Source organism: Elephantulus edwardii, unplaced genomic scaffold, assembly GCF_000299155.1.
Source record: "Elephantulus edwardii isolate Elephantulus edwardi_28Jun2011 unplaced genomic scaffold, EleEdw1.0 scaffold00244, whole genome shotgun sequence".
Classification (NCBI taxonomy): domain Eukaryota; kingdom Metazoa; phylum Chordata; class Mammalia; order Macroscelidea; family Macroscelididae; genus Elephantulus; species Elephantulus edwardii.
Window position 1 is genome coordinate 3,575,704 of NW_006399994.1, and position 7,295 is coordinate 3,582,998.

Genomic DNA, 7,295 nt, shown 5'->3' on the forward strand with positions numbered 1-7,295 from the left:
ATCTTTTGCATTCTTCATGGACATATGGGCATAGACAGAAAAAATAAAGTAGTAGACCAAATATTCCATGCAGCCAAAAATCAAACAAACAAAAAAGACCAGAAGTGACCATAACAACATCAGATAAAGTGGACTTTAAATAAAAATCTATTACAAAAGATAAGGAAAATTATTACATAATAGAGTTAATTCAGCAAGAAGGCACAACAATTATGTAGGTACCTGATAATTATGTACCAAAATACATGAAATAAATACTGATTAATATAAAAGAAGTAGAAAATTCTACAATGACAATTGTTGCTAGGTGCTGTTGAATTGAGTACAACTAACTCATAGTGACCCTATGAAAAGTCAACCTGAAACCTGCCCTATCCTGTGCTGTCCTCATTATCTCTGAGACACTTATAGCTCATTTTTGAAGACACAGCATCAATCATTCTCATTGAGAGTCGTCCTTTCCTTTGCTGACCCTCCGTCTTTCCAAGCATGATGTCCCTTTCCAGGGAATAGTCTCCCCTAGCTACATGTCCAAAGTATGAAAGACAAAGCTTCATCATTCTTGCCTCCAAGCAGCACTTGGCCGCACCCTTTCTAGGTCATATCTGTTTGGTTTTTTGGCAGTCTGTGAGTACTCCTCTCCAAAACCAGGCCTCAAAGGCATCATTTCTTCTGTCATCTTTATTCATTGTCCAGCTCTCTGATACATAGCAGGTGATTGAGAAGAAGATGGCCCGAATCAGGTGTTCCTTAGTCTTTAAACTAACATCATAGCTCTTCAGTATTTTGGAGAGGTCCTTGACAACAAACTTTCCAGAGCAATATGTCTCCTGATTTGCTCAAAGATGTTGACTGTCAATCCAAGCAAAATGAAGTCATTGACATAAATAATTGAAATAAATAATCTCTTCTCCATCTATCATAATGATCCTCTGATGAGGATCTTTGTCTGCTTCATGTTGAGATGAAACCCATAATGAAGACTGTAGTCCTTGATCTTCTGCAACAAGAATTTCTTATCTTCCTCACTTTCAGTATAAAGGGTTGTGTTGTCAACATAATGCAGGTTGTTGATGAGTCTCCCTCCAATCCCAATGCCACACTTCTCTTCATAGAGTCTGACTTTGCAAAGGATTTTCTCAGCGTACAGATTGAATAGGTATGGAGAAAGGATCCCAATGCACACCCTTTCTAATCTTAAACCATGCAGTGTTCCCTTGCACTGTTTGCATAACAGATTCTTGGTCTAGGTAGAGATTCTGTATGAGCACAATTAAGTGTTCTGGGATTCTCATTGTTCTTAAAGTGAACCTTAATTTGTTATGATCCATGCAATAAGATGTTTTTGCATAGTCAATAAAACACAAATATACATTCTTCCAGTACTCCCTCTGCTTTCAGCCAGGATCAATCTGATATCAGCAATGATATGCCTGTTCCCATGACCTCTTCTAAAACCAGCTTGTTCTTTTGGTAGTTTCTTGTCAGTGTATTGTTCCAGTACTTTTGAATGATCTTCCACAATCACCGTTGTTGTTGTTATGTGCTGTCAGGTCACCTGTGACTCACAGCAACCCTGTGTATGATAACTTTGAAGCCTGCCTTGTCCTGAGCCAGGCTCACCGACTCCTACACACCTACCCCATTGTCGTAGTTACTGTATCAATCCATCTCTTCTGGTGCCTTCCTCTCCTGAGTTGTCCTTCCACCATTCCAAACATGATGTCCTTATCCAAGGACCAGTCCCTCCTGGCCACATGCCCAAAGTATGTGAGATGGAGCTTCAAAATCCTAGCCTCCAAGGAGAAACTTGGTTTCATCTCTTCCAAGACAGACTTGTCTTGGACTTTTCTTGGCAGTCCATGGTATGTTCAAGACTCTTCTCAAGCACCACAACTCAAAGACTTCAATTCTTCCTCTGTTATCCTTAGTCATTTTTGTTCAGCTCCCCAATGCATAAGTAGGGAGCTTCAATACAACACTTTCAATTATAGGCTAAACATTTGAAAGGAACATAACTAATGTTGTTGAAATAATAAATAAAACCATAATAATTTGTGCATAATGAAAATACATCAGATACTCTGTCCAGTATTAGATGGTCATGTTAATGTGTCACATTTCTACCCAAAAGGCTGTAAATCTTCAGCAGATCAAATCTGGAGGTGACTTTTTAAATGGAACATTGCCTCCTCCTGTTAAGATTTATAGCCTGAGTCAAAACCTGAAGGAATGTGCCTGGTAGTCAGAAATGGCACAAAAGTAGAGAGTTTTGTTTGACCCAACATCAGAATAAATAATACATATTCTTTTCAAATGCACATGGACCATTTTCCAGAAAAGCTCATATACGAAATAAGTCTCAACAAGTTTTAAAAGATTGAAATCATGTAGAGCATCTTCTCTGACCTTAATGCTATTGTTATGTGTGTTAAGTCTGAACCTACTGTTATTGGCACAGCATCCTTCACAGAAACCAGCATCTGCATCTTAGCAATGTGAGTAGGTCTTGTCTCGTTTTGCCAAAAGAAAAACAGTAGAAAGGTAAGCAAAAGTGCAGAGAGGAAACCAGTAGAAGAACCACACCCTCCTCTACTTTAAGCTCAGAATAACTAAATGGTGCCCAGCTATCTAACAGAAGAACAAGAGAAAGTCTCAGAAAGAATGAGAGAAAAATATGGGCCAGAACTCAAATTCTTAGCTTAAAATAGTCATACAAACTGGAGCAGTAGAGAACAGAGTACTTCCAGAAACTCTCATCCTGAGACAGTTTAAACCAAGAACCAAATCTACCACTGAAAACATCTTTCAGAGAAATAACAGAGCGACAAACCAAATAAGGCTATTACCCATGCAATTGGTGCCCTGCCATTCTTTTGACACCCAAAGGTCAACAATTACTTAGAAACAAAGATGAAAAAAAAAAAATAAGGCAGGCATAAATATTGTACTAGAAAGGGAACAAACAGCATAATTAAAGAGTTATTGACTCATTGGGATAAATTCCACAGTTTGTGTATAACTTGTCCAATGGGACTAATTTTCTGTGTAACCATTCACAAAGTCTCAATTAGTTGTTTGTTTTTATAAATTAAAATGCGCAAAGGGAACAAAGATCTACAGAAGCAAAACCAAACATGATATTTTGAGTGAGAATTTGGATTGAATTCAGCACTATCTTAAACAAGTGCCTTAGATAATATACAGCTTCTCTCAGATAAACAAGTCTTGAGGTTATTTGCCTTAGGATTTAATAATAATTCTATGGTCATCAAGGACTCAAATCCTTTTATATTTGTTTCCCACCATATTTAGAATTTGGCTTCTATTTCCAAGAACACCTCTTGGTCCAAGATAGCTGCTTGAATGCCATCCATCATCTCTGTTTTTTAAGAGAGAAAGAAGAGTAAAAAGAAAATTTAAAAAGAGACTTTTTGTAGTTGAAGTCACATTTTGAAAATTTCTGTGCAGTTGTTGTGTGCCATCAAGCTGTAACTGACTCATAGCGGACCCTCCAAGGGATTTTCAGATGAGATAGACTTACACAGTAACTGAGGTAATTGAGTGTAGGTGTGTCAGAGACAGTGAGATTAGTTCAGAATAGGATAGGGTTCAGGGCCATTGTTCATAGAGTCGCTATGAGTTGCCTTCCACTGATAGCATATAACAACAACAACAACAACAACATAAAGCCTATAGATTATCAACTCAACTCTGTCCACTAGGCTAACAGAGCTATCTAGATATATAACTTACTATCAAACCTCTGTTAGTGAGGAAAAAGGAGAAGGTCTAGATGGTTTAGAAACTACTCTTCTCCATATTGAATGCCCTCCTCCTGTCTCTCATGTCTTCTGTCACAATTCAATTTGTGACAATTTGTTCTAAATAAAATATAATTAAATCTATAAGTATTTATTTTCTGTAATAGATTTTGTTATTTTGAGAAAGTCTTTCTTGAGAGAGTAAAGGCATTCTCTTAAATATAATTTAGGTTTTTTCCAGTTAGTCTTTTATACTACCTGGAATTTCTTTTGTCTGTAGTAAAAAAAAAAAAAAAAGAAATCAGTTCATTTCCTATAAAAATAGTTCCAACATCACTATTTGAATAATTTATTTCCTTTTTCCTATTGACGCCCTTGGTGGACAGTGTTTGGTGGTGCTCCCCAGTTGAAACAAGCTTGGAAGCAGGAGTGGCATCCACTTCCAAAATAGCTCGTCTCTGGAAAACCTATGAACTTGGAGAAACAATGAAAGTTATACAAGTGTTCAGATCTTTCGTTCATAGGGTCGCTATGAATGAGTCGTCTATGACTCAACAGCACTTAATAACAACTGATATCTAGTATAATTTCTAGCATAAGCATATATAACAAAAGTTATAGCTATATAATGCCATATTCCTATCTCTTCTTTGCTCTATTTCTCTATTCTTGGTCTTTTTTCCCATTCAATTCTCCAGTGGGCAGGGGGGTGTTATAATTTATGTCTGGATTAAATAATCTTCACTTACTCATTTGGTTTCCATAGTCCTGAAGCCAAATACAAAACCTAAAGATTTTGTAAGACCTGACAGTCCTTCAGGAATGTAAACTAAAAAGCTTAGAGTTTCCGTGGCTTCAGTTTTGGAGATTCCACTTCCACTCTTGAGGTGTCATGTTTCTGGAAGTATTCCGTTGAAGTAAAAGAAAGAACAAATATTAATCATTCTAGGAAAGAGGGATTGTGTCTTGAATGATGCATCTCAACAAATATCCCATTCTTTGTGTTTCCCATTCTTGGGCATCTTCTGAAATAAATATGAAGAGCACATAATTCATTATCATAATAAATAGTTATTTAGGTCAACCAATTGTTTTATCTTGGGGCCTTCTTCTCCAATGAGATGAGCAGAATGCTTGTCTGATAGGCCGCCCCAATTCTACTTGTCTTCTAGACTGGCAAATAGACTGACTCAGGCCAAACAGTTTTATTTTCTATTCCCAATAGCTTGGCTTCACAATCAACACTCTTGGTACCAGCAGCCAGAAAATCAAGAGACAAATTGCACTGGGAAAGTCAGCTGCCAGGGACCTCTCCAGAGTCCTGAAGAGCAACGACGTCAGTCTGGAGATTAAGGTGTGCCTGATCCAGCCCATAGTCTTAACAATTGCTTACTATGCGTCAAAGAGAGGGACAGTGACTAGGGATGATAGGAAGAGAATTGATGCTTTTGAGCTGTGGTGTTGGAGAAGATTATTGACTATACCATGGACTGCTAGGAAAACAAACAGGTTTGTCCCAGAGAGGGTGAAACTGGGTAACTCCTTGGAAGCAAGGATTCTGAAGCTTCGTCTGACATACTTTGAACATGTTACAAGGAGGGACCAGTCCTTGGAGAGGGACTTCATGTTTGGGAGGGTAGATAGACAGCTCAGGAAAGGAAGACCCTCAATGAGATGGATCAATTTGGTAACTGGGATAATGGAGGTAGATGTGTCAGAAACAATAAAGTTGGCACAGTGTAGAGCAGGATTTAGGGCTCTTGTACATATGGTCGCTATGAATTGCAGGTGACTCAATGACACATTACAACAACAAAAACAGTATCATGTATATTGTTTTGTGATAATTGTATGCTTGCTTGTTTTAGAGTTTGCCCTTTTAGATACAGTACTTGTCTGTCAGTTTGTTATGCTATGGTGACTTGTGTGTTACTGTGATACTAGAAGCTATGCCCTAGATAGTCCAACAAGTTTCAACAGCGCTTACAGACTAAGAAGAGTAAGAAGCATGACAGACCAACCATTTCTGAAATAACAGACCTTCAAAAACCCTATGAGTAGAGAACATTGTTGATATTGTCCTGGGATACGAGTCCTTCAGGTTGAAAGGCATCAAAAACATGAGGAGAAACAGTTGCAAACATCTATTAATAATTGAAATACAACTTGTATGACGTGTGAATCTAGGAAAATTGGAAGTTGTGACAAATTAAATGGAAGACATAAAGATTGCCATCCTATACATCACTGAGCTGAGCTGCACTCGTATCGGCCTTTTGAATCAGACAATCATACTATACTAGGAATGACAAACTGAAGAAATAGTGTCACATCTATCATCACAAAAGGATAAAATCTCAAGGTCGATCCTGAAGTACAATTATGTGAGTGGTAGGAGACTGTCCATACACATACAACACCTGTGAGTGCAATTTCTTATTAAAATACAGACATCAACCACTAAACCTGAAAATGAAGAAATTGGTAATTTCTACCAACTTCTGCAGTCTAATAGATTGAGCATGCAATCAAGATGCTCTAAGAATAATTGGTGACTGGTCCTTCTCAGTCCCTTGCCCTGACAGTTTTTTTTCCACTCAGCTATGGCTAAAATCAAGGCTCCTTCATGGCAAAAAGGAGGAGCTGTTGAAACCGCTGGACGATCTGAAGGTGGAGATTTTCCAGCTGCATGTTGCCAAAGGGACAGGGGTCATGGTACCCAAACTCTCCAAAACCCGACTTGTCTGAAAATCCATTGCCTGAGTTCTCATTGTTATCAGCTAGACTCAGGACAAGCTCAGGAAGTTCCTTAAGGGAAAACCGCTAGATCTGTGGCCCAAGAAAGTTATGTATCATGTGCCTGCATCTCAACATGTGGGAAGATAACCTGAAGAGCAAGAAACAGCAGCCAAAGAGAGCTTGTATCCATTGAAGGAATGTGTAGTCAGGCCTGAACTCTCGTGAATAAAAACCACAAACTAACTGGGGTGGAGAAGTCATTGGAATTAAAACTTGAAAACAAAGAAGGGACTTTTAGTTGGAAAATATGGCCTTGGTGACAGAAATGATGATGAAGATTGAATGACAAAATTTTGTACAATCAGTGATTTATTCATTGCAAATACGTTGTTGTTGTTATGTGCCATTGAGTTGCTTGCAAATATATATATATATTTAAACCAAATAGAAACAGCGACTATACCTGGGGACCTCACAGTGATCCAGGCATTTGCTTTGACTGTCTCGCCTCCATCTGTGAAGCCCAGTTCAGCCTGGGGACTTTATGGAAGCCAGCATGTGACCATCACCGCAAGGCAACAATCATGGTCAGAATTGAAAACTATTGTTCTCTGTCAATTTTAAGGAGAAGATCATAGGGAAGCCTGTCAAAGATATTTTTGAACTAAAAAACTACTAGCTTTATTTTTCACGGGCTATGGCTTACCAAAATACTCAATCTTCATAACATTTCTAAACTGCAGATAACTCCTCTGCATGGCAGCTTCTCTACTGTGATCAGTCCAACCAGAA

The 7,295-nt window shown here is 38.2% G+C and overlaps 1 pseudogene; it reads left to right on the plus strand.

Annotated features, from left to right (window-relative positions):
- Window positions 1-6,236: 6,236 nt before the first annotated feature.
- LOC102846206 lies at window positions 6,237-6,728 on the plus strand (annotated as a pseudogene).
- Window positions 6,729-7,295: the final 567 nt, after the last annotated feature.